The sequence below is a fragment of the Callospermophilus lateralis genome, chromosome 15 (genome assembly GCF_048772815.1).
Source record: "Callospermophilus lateralis isolate mCalLat2 chromosome 15, mCalLat2.hap1, whole genome shotgun sequence".
Classification (NCBI taxonomy): Eukaryota; Metazoa; Chordata; class Mammalia; order Rodentia; family Sciuridae; genus Callospermophilus; species Callospermophilus lateralis.
Window position 1 is genome coordinate 52096343 of NC_135319.1, and position 15958 is coordinate 52112300.

General features: G+C 34.3%; 1 pseudogene; it reads right to left on the reverse strand.

Moving 5' to 3' along the window:
• Positions 1-881: 881 nt before the first annotated feature.
• LOC143381054 (poly(A) polymerase type 3-like) overlaps positions 882-15958 on the reverse strand; it is a 91798-nt pseudogene continuing 76721 nt past the window's right edge.

Consider the following 15958-nt stretch of genomic DNA (forward strand, 5'->3'; position numbering starts at 1 on the left):
TTATAATGAATAGCCCATGTTTTACAAGGTTTAGCATTTTCTTCTGTTGTGTATTTACAATGGCTACAGTAATTTATAAAGATTTCTCAAAGACATCTGTGGAAAACTGCTTTGTTAATGTATATCCACATTGCAAGCAATTTCCTCTCTATCATGTCAGCATTGTTGGAAACATGTGTTAGAGGTTGGCCCGCAGGTCACCTCTCATTCAGTTGGAAGTGGGGAGGAGAAAGAACGACAGGACTGTAAGGCTCATAATATAAGACAGGCTGCAGTCGGCCTCCAGAGAAAGTTAGCTTCAAGTAGTTTTTTAAAGTGAAGTTTTTTTTTTTTTTTTTTTTTTTTTTTTTTAAAGTTATTCTGCTCAACTGCTTTCCTGAGTGGACTGTCTTGTTTTACATTTCCATCAGCAAAGTTTGAGTGATCAGTGTCTTTACATCTCCTCCAACATCCAGCGTTTTCCCACTATTGTTTATTTTAGCCTTTCTTATTAGAGTGTGGTCTGGCAGTTTGTTTTAAAAATATGATCACCATATACTCAGCAATCATACCCTTGGGCATTTATCCCATATAATAGGAAATATCTGTTCATATAAAAACCTACATATTTGCTGTAGCTTTATCTTTGAAAACCAAACCCCAAAAGCAACCCAAGATACCCTCAAGAGGTAAATGATCAAATTGTGATACATCCTCTCTGTGGAAGACTACTGGCAAATAAATGAATGAACTATATTGATGCATGCAATCACTTGGATAAATCTCATGGGATTTTTTTTTTTTCTTCTGGGGTTAAAAAAGAGGTAAACTTTGGAGGTAAGGGGATATGTGCTGCAGTCTGGCTGGGCACAAATCACGAGCCACTAAAGCAGGAACAAACTTTATTTCTGAACTCCACCAGCATGCTCCACACACGTTCCCAGGAACTCCTCCCGATTGCCACTGGCAAGTCCAGGAACCAGCAGCCGGAAATATCTCCTCTGGAAATGCCTCTTCCTGCACTTCCCCAACCAATGGGAACTCTCCGCGCATCCCTGGGAATCCCCAGGAGAACTCCAAAGTAGCATGAGAACTGCAAAGTAGCAGCCGAGGCGGATAGTAATGCCTCGCCTGTCAATCAATACTATTGGCAAAATGCCAGGGGCCATTCTGACTCAGCTGTGGCTCTCAGCAGATATGGTTAGAGAAGGACCACATGAAGAGTCCCTGAGATAATGGCAATTATCTACATCATGACTGTGTTGTTTGTTAGATAAAGTTACATGATAAAAATCTTGTAGAACTGAACACCTATGCATGTACACACATAACAAATTGGGGAAATCTGAACAAGATCCAAGGGTTGTGTCAATGCCCATATCCTGTTTGGGATAATGTTCTATGGTTTTGTGGGACCTTATTATTAGAAGAAAGCAGATAAAGTGTGTCTGAAATCTCTCCGTATTGTCTCAGAACAGCATGAAAATCTGTAATAGTAGACAAATGAAGCATCTAATCTTTAAAAATTTAAGAAGAGAGTGACTACTCCAACACATCTAAGTCATTTATGCAGAGATGGTGCATCAATCGTCAGATGTCCTGTAGCTGGTGAACCCTAGATCTTCCAGCGCTTACTCACTTTGTATATCATCTTTATCAAATTGACTATCTTACATCCTCAGTGAAGCTGAAGATCAACTATGACCAAGAGAGTCTCCCCAATTCACCCTTTTCCTTGCTTAGCTAGATTGTATTTGTTACTCAGTTTTATATTAGTTTATCATAAAGGATCCCATTAGAGAAAATAATAAGAGAAAACAAAGCTCCTATTCCTTTAATAATTTAATAAAAGAAAAGTTAAATAGCTATTAAAGGATATTTAAAAAAAAGAAAACTATGTGGAGGGAAAGAAATGAAAGAAGAAAAAAACAAAAGAACTGATACCTACAGATTAGTAACTTCAGAAACTACTCCTAGAACTGGAAAAAAAAAACAGGTTAAAAAAAGGAGAAGGTATTTAAGAACCCTGGGCATCAGGTTCTGGGCAACTGAGGATTCTGCTCAGCTCCTAGGACTGGGAAACAGGGACCCATCCTGCTCAGCTCCCCTCAAGATGCATCAGAAAGGAAGGAGTTATGGTTTAGATGTGAGGTATCCCCCAAAAGCTCATGTGTGAGACAATGCAAGAAAACTTAGTGGTGAAATGATGGGTTATGAGAGCCTTAACCTCATCAATTTATTAATCCCCTGATAGGGTGGCTGAGGAGGCAATTCATTGAGGGCATGCCTTTGGGGTATGTTCTTAGTCCCTGAAGAGTGGAGCGCTCTCTCTCTCTCTCTCTCTCTCTCTCTCTCTCTCTCTCTCTCTCTCTGCTTCCTGGTGCCATGTTTCCAGTTGCTTTCCTCTGCCATATCCTTCTACCATGGTGTTCTGCCTCACCTTGAGCCCAGAGAAATGGAGTCAGGGTTGGCCCTTTGTGGACTGAGACCCCTGAAATCAGGAGCCCCCAAATAAACTTTTCCTTGTCTAATGGTTCTTTTTCAGTGTTTTGGTTACAGAAGGAAACAAAACAAAACAAAAAAACAACCAGGGGAAACTGGGAACACCGTTTCAAAGACATCTCAAAGAAGCAACAAGGAGGGGCTGGACTTGTGGCTCAGTGGCAAAGTGCTTGCCTCACATATGTGTGGCCCTGGGTTCAATCCTCAGCACCACATAAAAATAAATAAATAAAATGAAGGTATTTTGTCCAATTACAACAACAACAACAAAATGAATCTCAAAAAAAAAAAAAAAAACAAGCAACAAGGAGAAAAAAACAAAACAAACTTTTCCTCTCTTCCTACTTTCTGATCTACCACACTGGCAGAGTGCAACTGATAAATATCTGTCGGGTGAGCCTAGAGATGTAGTTGCAGATTATCAGACCCTGTGTCCTGGTCAAAACTTGGTAGAAAATGGGGCACTTGAGACTGGGGAAAAAATGGGACAAAAATAGACAATTACCTTTCACATTTATGTGCAAATAAATGGTGATAAAATGTAGAAATGTTTATATAATTATACATAAAGAGAATAATTGAGACAAATTAGAAACATGATATGGCATATCTCAAGCTTCTATGAGTTTGCCCCATGGCTTTATCATGAGAACATCTGTTGATTCACACTGTTGAACACAACTTAACATGTACTTCCTTTACTGAATGAAGTCGTATCTTCAGTTGCTGTTTTCAATCAGAGGGCTTTAAGGCTTTATGGAAACATAAAGATGTTATAAGAGGCATGTGAGTCTAAATTATTTGATATTATCAATTTCCAAATTTTCAGCTTCTATATATACTTTTTAAAAAAATATGTATGTCCAGGAATGTTCATTCAAACATCTCAACTGGTTCTGTCTTCTCATTTTCCTTTTCACATCATGCTTTTACAAGTATATATAACAAAGGCAGAACTCCAAATATATTTTGGAGAACACAAATTCACTTATATGTTCATTTGGATGGGAGTTTTCAATTCCCTTTAAATCCATGGAAACATATTTTTCTGTTACTCCAAATCACTTTCTAAATTAATGAAAATATTTTGAAGATATTAATGTAAATGACACAATTAAGTATTAATATCCCTTCACTAAGACCCATATTAATTAATGGCCTAAAGTCTTACCTGTTTTCTAGCATTAATTTATACGAAATACATTTCTATTATAAAAGTAGCATGTGTGTATAAAAGCATCTATGGTACCAGAATGTTTCTCACTTTGCAATTGGATTTATTGTTCAATACTTTAGAAAGCAATTTTATTTCACTAGGATAAAGATATTTAGGATTTCATTCTTTATTAATTTAGGGTTAGGTTCTTTGTTGTAGATAGGCTCTCGAATTTTGTCAGGTATGCAAATAATTATTGTCAAATAAATGTAATTATTATCAGGTATCAACTCATTATTTCCCGATATACCTGGTTAAGATTCTTCTAGTTTATGTACAAAGTGAAGTCAGATAGAAATTATGTTATTTCCAATTTCATATGGTTATTTTGGCCTTAATGTTGCCTAATTTCAACTCAATTTATGAGGTTGCTGTAGGCAAAAACTTATGCTACTTTGATATATCTTGCTTAAGCCACATTGTATTAATTTCTACAAACCGAGAAAAATTACTTCTAACTATCACAAATATTTTTGCAAGACTTGTAATAGGAAATATTTTGCTTTTAACAAACTGCATTTTCAGATAGCTCACGATTATGTTGTCTGCCAATTACCAGAATCTTTTCGATGATACATCATTATCTAATGTGTGATGTGTAGCACAGGAAGACTTTGAGAATGGAGTGGCATTGTTTTATCAAATGCCATTCAAACCCATATGGGTATAAATTATCTCATTTTAAAAATCTATCAAAAAGAGAAAATAGACAATTTATGGCATTCGGACATAGCAACAGAACGGACTAGGTTGCTACTAATCACTAAGCAGGCTCCCTGGCCTCTCTAAATTAACATGGTAGAATATTCATGATAAATACAAGAGATCATGTACATGAAGTAACCAGCATATAATAGGGGCTCAAGGAATCAAAGCTTGTTTTATTGAATATGATTTCTAAGAAACTTGTTAAAACTCACATTTCAAGTATCAAACAGCACAAACATTTCAGGGTTTTTACTTCTGAGGTTATTCAATTGACTATACTGTCTCCATTTCTATACTTTACTAGGGGGTGCCCATACTGCCATATTAAAAATTTTTATTCCTAAAATACATGAATATAATAAATTTGCTCATGATAATCTTTATTACTATAATTCGTTAGAATACTATTTATTAGTAAAGGTTACAGTGAAAATAAAAATAAAAATCTACTTCATTGACAAACCCGCTTTAAAATGAGTCTTAAAATATGTTATGTGGAATCTAAAATATCTGATTAAGAATGAAAAACATTCCAGCCATGGTGATGCACGCCTATAATCCCAGTAGTTTGGGAGGCCAAGACAGGAGGATCATGAGTTCAAAGCTAACCTCAGCAACTTAGCGAGGCCCTGAGTGACTCAGTGAAAGCCTGTGTCTAAACAAAATACAAAATGAGGCTGGGGATGTGGCTCAGTGGTTAAGTGCCCCAGCATTCAATCCCTCGTACCAAAAAAAAAAAAGAAGAGAAGAAGAAAAAAAAAAAACCACAAAATGTAATCTGCTAATTTAATCAGCCATCTTTTTTCAGATTTAATGTAATAATAAAAATGAATATAGCTCTCTATAGCATCAAAACCTTTATTCTATACAAAAGCCATAATAATAAGGTGGGTTTATTTAACAAAATATAAGTTTTGGGGAAAACAGAGAGATGACTATGAATTTCCCTAGTAAAAAGCCAGTGTTGCCATGGATCTTAGTAGACTGACATCACAAATGTTACTGCTTCTTCCCTTTCTTTTTCCTTTTTAAAAATGGAATCATTGGTCGTTTATAGGCAATTCATTTTCCTAATTCAGTCAATATCTATACTTTCATCATTTTTTTTTTTTTTTTTTTGGTGGGGAAAGACTAAAATTCTTGGACTTACCAGTAGTCATCTCCAGCCATACATTTCTCATAAACGGGTCCATCCAGTTCTTTAGTGTCTGGGAAAATAGTCTCATGATGGATGATGATGGTCTTGATGATTTCATTCACATGATCTTGGCAAGACACTTGATCCTGTATTTCTGGGACGGGCATCAATGTTGGGCCAAAGCAAATGGCCAGGTTGTAAGGGTCCATCATGTTCTCATCGCTGTACTGTGAAAGACTGTGAAAGAAAGCAAGAAAGAAGTTGCAAAGTAACAAGGGGGAAAATGAAAACATGTTTAATAAGATCCTTCACCTTCTGAAAACAGGGATGTAAACTATTTTACTTGGTTTTTATTATTAGAATAAAATGATATTTCAACTAAAAAAAGGGAAAATAGAAATAATTGTAACTAAATATTCTAAAAGAACATTTTTATTGTTTTAATCATACTCTTAATATAAAAATATTCAATGTGATCATAGGATATTATTAAAAAATTCAATTTAAAAAGACTGAAGCTCTTGAGGTCTTCCTATACCCATGCATACTTTTAAAATTAATATTTTTGTAAATGTACTATTCCTAAATCCTAACTGATTGTGTCAAGGTTTACTATTCTGATTTATATCTCATGACACTGACAATATGTGAAGAATCAATGATAATGCAATACTCATTGATGGAACCTGATAAAAGAAGAATATCTAATAAATAAAATGTTGATGAAATAAGTGCTTTAAGAATAAACACACTGTAGCATAATAGTTATGGAAAGGGCTTTAGGAATTACCAACTCTACCAACTACTCTCCCCTATCTAATCCTTAATAAAATAATCTCTTCACTTACAATTTATGTTTTACACTAACACAGAGAATCAGGAATTCTGCATTGTCTAACTGCTGTCCATTTCAATTGCAATTTTCACATTATCAATCTGAGAAAATTCTATGCTTCTTTATATCAAGTAAGTCTGAGAGGTCAAAAATATAAAACAGAATAAGATTAAAACACTATAAAATGACTACACTTAAAATTTTTAAGAAGTTGTATACATGTATGCATTAAACTGAACAGAGGAAAGATCAGATTTCTGCCAAGTCTGAATGACACAGTGTCCTCTCAGCCTTTGAATTATTTTCAAAGCTTCCCCTGCAACTCCAAATTTCTTTTATGCAAGAATAAGACAGATAGCAAGGTTAAGGTTTCAGAATGTTATTCTTTTAATCTTGATAGCTCCTTTAGAAAACAAGTACTTTCATTTTGTATGGCCACTTGTCACCTGTTTATGAGACTTCAGCTGACTAAAATTTTCAGATAGGAAAAAAAACATCATTTTTGGCATCCTGCTGCACATATGAAATGTGCACTTATTTACATAAAGAAAGGATTTCTGTATAATTAGGATCATACCACAATAGACCTTTTATTGTGAAATATAAAATCTCAATGTAAATGATCAGGCTTTTTGGAAATCTTCCTCAATGCCTAGGAGACAAAACAAAACAAAACAAAAAAACCCTCATGAGCAAAATGGTCAGATATACTGTATAAAAGTTTCAGTTTGCTTTTAAAGACAAGTAACCAAAAGGTAAATTTTTCTTGTGATGACTTCACTGAGATAAAATTTTATTGAGTTATACTTTATAGCAGAGTATAAACTGAATGGTTTCTAATAAGCTCACTGTGCAAGGATCATTACAATCAATTTGAAAACATCTAAATCACACCTAAAAAGAAACCTTCACCCCCTAGCCCTCACTCCCCATTGACAACTATTAATCTTCTTTCTTTTCTTAACTATTCTATAGATTTCATATAATGAAAGAATACAAAATATAGTCTCTTGGGACCAGATTATTTTACTTAGCATAAAATTTTGAAGGATCATTTGTGTCATAGCATGTATCCATACGTTTTTCTTTTGTAACTTCATTTTATCTTATGTATATACCACAGTTTATTTATTCATACAAAAGTTAACGAGAATTATGAGTTATTTCTATTTTGGACTATGAGTAATGCTGCAATGAACATTGGGTACCTGTTCAAAAATCCTATTGATTCACAGTTCACCCCTCACTTTATTTTATAGGTGTGTGTGTGTGTGTGTGTGTGTGTGTGTGCGCGCATACGCACACACATGTTTTAATTTCCCTTGGCTACATAGTTATAAATGGATATAATTTATAACTCTGTGTTTGACATTTTGAGGAATCACTACACTATTTTATGAAGCAACTTCATCCTTTTTAATTTCTACCAAAAATGTATAGGGAATTCCTATATCTCAACACCCTCACAAAAATGTATTGTCTTTCTTTTTAATTACAGTAATTCTAGTAGGTACAAAGTGGTATCTCATTGTGGTTTTGAGTTCATTTCCCTAATAACTAATGATGTTGAGCATCTTTTCATGTGCTTATGGGCCATTTGTATAGTTTTTCTTTTGAAAGTTTATTTATAAGCTTTTATAAGTCAGTTATTTATCTTTTTATTGTTGAATTACAAGAGCTCTTTATATATTCTGTATAAAAATCCTTCAAGTGATAAAGAATTTGCAAATATTCTGCTCTTAATGGGCGTATCATTTTTTCCAGTTTCCTGGAGACATCTTTTTAAAGCCAATTTTTTTTAGTTAATATGAATCCAATTTTAGTTATTCATTTATTTTCTTTCACCATGCTTGAGTTTTTAGTCTTATTTAAGTAAGCTTTTTTAAAAACATTTTTTTTAGTTGTAAATGGATCTTTTTATTTTTTTAATTTATTTATATGTAGGGCTGAGGATTGAACCCAGGGCTTCACACATGCCAGGCAAGTGCTCTAACACTGAGCCACAACTCCAGCCCCAAGAAAGCGTTTTTTTTTTTTTTTTTTTTTTTAAACTCAAGATCATGAAAATTTACACTTCTTTATTATGTTTTTAAGATTTAATACTTTTAGTTTTTACATTTTGTCTCTGACATATTGATTGATAATTTTTGTGCCTCTTACAAACTTGGAATACAATTCCATTATTTTGTGGATTGCACCAGCATCATTTCTTAAAATATCTATTTTTTTCTCTTTGAATATTTTGACATGCTTAAAAAATCATATGACCTTAGACATTTGTATTTGATTTTGTTTGAAAAGCTTGTGTTACTTTTTTTTTGTGGGAATCAACCTAACAAAAGAGGTGAAAGATCTATACAATGAAAACTACAGAACCCTAAAGAGAGAAGTAGAAGAAGATCTTAGAAGATGGAAAAATATACCCTGTTCATGGATAGGCAGAACTAACATTATCAAAATGGCAATATTACCAAAAGTTCTCTATAGGTTTAATGCAATGCCAATCAAAATCCCAACTGCATTTCTTGTAGAAATAGATAAAGCAATCATGAAATTCATATGGAAAAATAAAAGACCCAGAATAGCAAAAGCAATTCTAAGCAGGAAGTGTGAATCAGGCGGTATAGCGATACCAGATTTCAAACTATACTACAGAGCAATTGTAACAAAATCAGCATGGTACTGGTACCAAAACAGGCGGGTGGACCAATGATACAGAATAGAGGACACAGAGACTAATCCACAAAGTTACAACTATCTTATATTTGATAAAGGGGCTAAAAGCATGCATGGAGGAAGGATAGCATCTTCAACAAACAGTGTTGGGAAAACTGGAAATCCATATGCAACAAAATGAAACTGAATCCCTTTGTCTCGCCATGCACAAAAGTTAACTCAAAATGGATCAAGGAGCTTGATATCAAATCAGAGACTCTGTGTCTGATAGAAGAAAAAGTTGGCTCCGATCTACATATTGTGGGGTCTGGTTCCAAATTCCTTAATAGGACACCCATAGCACAAGAGTTAATAACAAGAATCAACAAATGGGACTTACTTAAACTAAAAAGTTTTTTCTCAGCAAGAGAAACAATAAGAGAGGTAAATAGGGAGCCTACGTTATGGGAACAAATTTTTACTCCTCACACTTCAGATAGAGCCCTAATATCCAGAGTATACAAAGAACTCAAAAAATTAGACAATAAGATAACAAATCACCCAATCAACAAATGGGCAAGGACCTGAACAGGCACTTCTCAGAGGAGGACATACAATCAATCAACAAGTACATGAAAAAATGCTCACCATCTCTAGCAGTCAGAGAAATGCAAATCAAAACCACCCTAAGATACCATCTCACTCCAGTAAGATTGGCAGCCATTATGAAGTCAAACAACAAGTGGTGGCAAGAATGTGGGGAAAAGGGTACTCTTGTACATTGCTGGTGGGACTGCAAATTGGTATGGCCAATTTGGAAAGCAGTATGGAGATTCCTGGGAAAGCTGGGAACGGAACCACCATTTGACCCAGCTATTGCCCTTCTTGGACTATTCCCTGAAGACCTTAAAAGAGCGTACTACAGGAATACTGCCACATCGATGTTCATAGCAGCACAATTCACAATAGCTAGACTGTGGAACCAACCCAGATGCTCTTCAATAGATGAATGGATAAAAAAATGTGGCATTTATACACCATGGAGTATTACGCAGCACTAAAAAATGACAAAATCATGGAATTTGCAGGGGAATGGATGGCACTAGAGCAGAGTATGTTTAGTGAAGCTAGCCAATCCCTAAAAAACAAATATCAAATGTCTTCTTTGATATAATGAGAGCAACTAAGAACAGAGTAGGGAGGAAGAGCAGGAAGAAAAGATTAACATTAAACAGAGACATGAGGTGGGAGGGAAAGGGAGAGAAAAGGGAAATTTCATGGAAATGGAGGGAGACCCTCATTGCTATACAAAATTACATATAAGAGGTTGTGAGGGAAATGGGAAAATAAACAAGGAGAGAAATGAATTAGAGTAAATGGGGTAGAGATAGAAGATGGGATGGGAAGGGAGCGGGGATAGTAGAGGATAGGAAAGGTAGCAGAATACAACAGTTACTAATAGGGCATTATGTAAAATTGTGGATGTGTAACCGATGTGATTCTGCAATCTGTATTTCAGGTAAAAATGGGAGTTCATAATCCACTTGAATCTAATGTATGAAATATGATATGTCAAGAGCTTTGTAATGTTTTGAACAACCAATAAAAAAAAGAAAAGCTTGTGTTACTTTTTTCATGTTTTGTCTTATTGTTGCACCTGCTACTAAAAGTGGGGTACAAAGTCTCTATTATTATTTGTTGAATTGTTCATTTCTCCCCTTAGTTTGTAGGAGTATAGCTTTAAAATTATCATAGATTCTTGATGGATTGATCCTTTTGCCATTATAGAAATGTGCTTCTTCATATCTAGTAATATTTTTTTGTTTGAAAGTCCATTTTTGTATGAGTTTATCCATATCATCCCTCTTATGGTTACAGTTACACTGAACGTATTTTCTGTATTTTAATTTCAACCTATTATTTCTTTGAAACGAAGTGTGTCTCCTGTAAACATCAAATAGCTGGATGCTTTTTTATCATTATTATTATTTTTTATTTTTATTTTTGGTATTGGATATTTAACCCAGGAGCGCTTAACCACCCCAACCCATGTTTCTTAATTTTGAGACAAGTTCTCTCTAAGTTTCTGAGGCAGGTTTAGAATTTGCCATCCCCCTGCCTCAGCTAATGGGTACTCACAATGTCTGATTTTTAAAAGATGTTTAAATTATAAGACATAGATATGTCCATCCTATTGTATTATTAAAAAGGGACATGAATATGATCTCATCCCTGCCCAAGTTGGGATGCTATTTTTTTGATTCAGTGTGACTCTTTCAAGATTTTGAATGGATTAATTCATTTTTCACTTGAAACTATTACTGATACATTTGAATTTATATCTATTCTGTTTCTATATGTTTCACTTCTTTTTTCTCCTTTCTAGTTTAAGCATTAATGTAATGAATTAATGAATTAATAGAGTTATGCCCACTTCATTTTAATTATAGTTATTATCATATATAATTCTCTATCACTTACTTTTAATCTGGATGTGTCTATTCTTCCCTTAGTTTTGTTAGTTTTTTTTAAATGTGTGTAAGGGCTCTGATATTTGGAACATACAGTTCATATTTACTATTTCTTCTTGGTAGGTTGACTCAGTTATTGGTGTATAATGCTGTTTGTTTCTTATAAAAAATTTTGAATTAAGGTTTCCTTATTCTAGCCTCCCTGTTTTACTTTGGTTCCCATTTGCATGGAATATGTTTTTCCACCCTTTCACTTTCATACTACCATAACTTCAGATAAAAGAGAGAGAGAGAGAGGGAGAGAGAGAGAGAGAGAGAGAGAGAGAGAGAGAGACTCTTGTAAACAGCACACCATTGTACCTGAGATTTGTTCTTGGGTGCTTATTTTGTTTCTGGCATTCTGTTTGTTTTTTTCTCAGTATTGTTTTTTTGTCAGTCCATTTTCCCAGTCCATATCTTTGGTTCATTTGCATTTAAAGTAATTATTAATTTGAAAGCCTTCAGCATTGTAATTTTACATATTCTTTTTTTTTACAGAAGAAACATTTATTTTCTGTATGTTTTGTAGCTTTCTTCCCCCCATCATTTCTTCCCTTACTGCCATACTTTGTGTTTTGTTGACTTTTATTGTAGTGACATTTTAAAATTCCCTTCTCATTTGCTTCTGTAATTCTATAGATATTTTCATGTGGTTACCATGGGGATTACATAAAATATTCTAAAATTATAACAATCTATTTTAAATTGATACCAACTTAAATTCAGTCACATTCAAAAATCCTATTCATTTACAATTCACCCCTCACTTTATGTTGTCGATGTCACAGATTACGTTGTGTGTATCCATTAGCATATCATTATGATTATTATATGCACTTGTCCTTTAAATTCTGTAGAAAATTAAAAACCAATTAAAAACCAAGTTGCATGCACTACTCTGCTGAATAGGTGAATAGCAGCAGCATTTTTTCAAGGACAGTGGCTGTATTTGTAATTCAGCAAGTAGTCAGGAAAAAAAATAAAGTATTTTATACAAAAACAAAGATTAAGAATTTTCAAATAAGACAAAGCAGAGATTGTGGGTAGCCATAGAAGTTCACATAATATAACATGAATCCTCTAAATATTCTTCAGGGAAAAAAACAAATGTAAGGTGGATATTTAAAGTCTAACTATGCTAGATAGGACATCCTCTTGATTTAGGAATAAGAGATCATATTCATGTCCCTTTTTAATTATACAATAGGATAGACATATCTATGTCTTATAATTTAAACATCTTTTAAAAATCAGACATCTAATTTTACTTATGGGTATCTTATACTAGTCTATTAATTAGTAAAACATTTTGCGAATTCCCACAATTGTTGCTAGTTATTACACAATACAAATGACTCAACAGCAGTGAGAGTAAATTGGTTTTAGGCCACACAAAATTTTATCTATAAATTATACATGTATAGTAAAAAGCAGAACGCATTTGTGTATTTGACATTCAACAAACCTAAATATAAAAATTCTAAGCAAAATTTAAATAAAAAAATTTCTCTCACTTCTATTTTTGTTATACTGTCATAGACTGATACATGGAAACACATTTTTCTCTCTGCTACATTGCAGAAATAAATTATTAAATACAAACCATTAAACATGATATACGATATGGATATAAAAACTGAAAATAGTTATTCACATCATACCTTCACATATAATTTGGGGAACTTCTAATTCAAGAGATAAAATAAGAAAAATTTTCACTCTACTCTCTCCTTAAATCCTATAAAAATGAGATAGAAGATGCACACCTATGTATATATATTTATATAGTTCTTGAGGAATGGTTCTTCATTATTAAATGTGGTATCTTATGATTACAAAGAACAGAATAAAAGTAAAAGATGATTCTGAAAAATTCTCTAGAACAGAGAAATTCAGCTCCCAGAGAACACTCAGGGGAAGGCTGCAGATGATGTGAGAGAAGTTCTCCTTACACCACAGAGAGGTTCCACACTATGTGTTCACAGGTGTTCAAAGCAAGAAAGGCCATGAACAAGCACCTAAGGTAATTAATCAAAAGGCTGTATGTGGAACAACTTGGTCAAATCAATTTTCCAAACCCTTCCTCAGCCCTTTAATCTCCTACACAAAGTGATTAAAATTGTGTTATTTCTTCTTAATTCAAATGAGATTTTTGGGGGGCAGGAGGTACCAAAGATTGAACTCAGTGGTATTTGACCACTGAGCCACATCCCTGCCCCTATTTTGTATGTATTTGGAGGTGAGGTCTTACTGGGTTGCTTAGCACCTTGCTGTTGCTGAAGATGATTTTGAACTTTCAATCCTTCTGTCTTAGCCTACCAAGCCACTGGGGTTATAGGCATGTGCCACCACACCCAACCAAACCAGATTTTTAGAAATGATTCTCTTATTTGGGAGGTTTAGAACTCCTGAAAGAAGACATATAACCACAGGAAGGGATGTGGTGAAGTCATCTGCTTTCTTCTGGTAGTCCTCATTTCCTCCAGAAGTCTCCAAGACAATAAATATTCTGCTGAGTATTCCATTATGGATTTTTAATTCCAAAGTAAAGAAAGAGTGCTAAGTATTCTTTTCTAAAAAGCAGAAGCAGGTTTCCAATAAAGGAAAGAGAACCAGTTTGAAAATTGACTACCCCTCAGCAAAAATTCAATAAAACATTGGGTTGAGGACATCAAAGTTCTAAGGAACTATTACTTTCATCTTCATGCCAGACTATTACTCAAGTGATTTTTGTTTTTTTAATAGGGTGTTTCAAGTCTTGGAACATATAACTCCTAATACAGTTTTTTTTAAACTAACACATCTTACACAGATACAAAACCAATCAAAATTAAAAAAAAAAACAAAGAAAAATGTTGACAATAGACTCCAAGAAACACAAAGTTGAAATCCAAGAAAAGAAGGAAAATAGCATAAGATCCAAAACATGGTGAAGAAAGGGGGGGAAATCTAACAAGGGAAGCAATTCACCTAGAAATAATCCAGATGTCTAGAAGGAAGGAAAGTTGAAAGAAACCAACTCACTGTGAGCGACATGATTGATTCATTTGACAAATGTTGACTTCCTGTTGTGTTGTGTCAGGAAATATCCAGCTGTTGAGGATACAACAGCAAGAAGATAGAAAAGACCTCTGGTCCCTCTGACACTGTCTTATCAGGTTTGCTGAAATTAATTGCTAGGACTTAAGCTCCTCTCAACAGCATAGACATCACAAGTTAAAAGACACAGTCCGCAGCAAGTCTTTCCCTACTTCAGATGCCATCTGCAAGCACCCAAAACCACTTGTCTCCCTGATCAACTGCCCATAAAGCTAAAGGATTCTCATATCTCCTTGCAGTTTTGATTATTTTCTAGAATGACTCACAGAACCCAGGAAAGGACTATTTTTATTATTACAACTTTATTATAAAGAATTCAAATCAAGAATAGTGAAATGATGAGACACATAGGGTAAAGTCTGGAAGTTGCCCATAGAATGAGGCATCCATGCCCTCTCCTGATGAGATCAGGGTGTCACTCTCCGAATACATTGCTGTATGCTCCATCCAGGAAATTCCATCAAGCTTCTGTGACCAGAACTTTCTTCTTGCTTCTTGACCATATCACATAAGGAAAGTCATACTCATGATTTGTATCTAAATATAATGTGAAATTTTAGACACCCACATTCATTTATTCACACTATTTCCCTTTTAGTATAGTAAATGCTGAAGTGTTCTGTCTGCATCCACACCTCACATCTGAGCTGCCCATTTCCCCAAATGGGAAATAATTCTCTGCTCATGCAACAACTATTCCCTGCTCAGAAAATTATCTATGAGGGTTGCTGCCTCTCTCAAGCTTAAGTCTCTTTATGGGTAGACTCTTCCAATGATCCATATCATTTAAAAACAAAGTTCTGAAACTTTGGTACAATCTGTAACAATTTTGAAGGAATATCCCCACTCTAGAGCTGAGGGATCAGTTTACCTCTCAGTTGCAATTACATTACAGTTCAATTTCTCTCTGTGCTCAATTTGTCTTCCTGGAGTACATGCTCCAGTAATTCTTCTGCACAAAAATTTTCACCTGAAAGTCTGTTTCCAAATATATCAGCCTAAGGCATTTTTTTTTCCAGCAGATACTATTACTCTTAATAGGCAGAACCTTTGTAGACTCTGGCAGGGCTGGAACAAGGCAATTACTAAAATGTTTCTGGTGGTGAACTAAGCTAAGTTATCAGTCAAAGGGATTGCACTGGTGCAAATTCTCAGTGATTTGAGAACTACAGGATTATTAAGTGTCAGGACTATAGAAAAGAATGGCTATGGGTAAGTAGTATAAAAACATTAAAGAAAGACAATGAGGGATACGGGTCATTTAAAACTTTAGGGCAAAAGTATTAAATTTAGAGTTCTATTTGGCAATTTGTAAA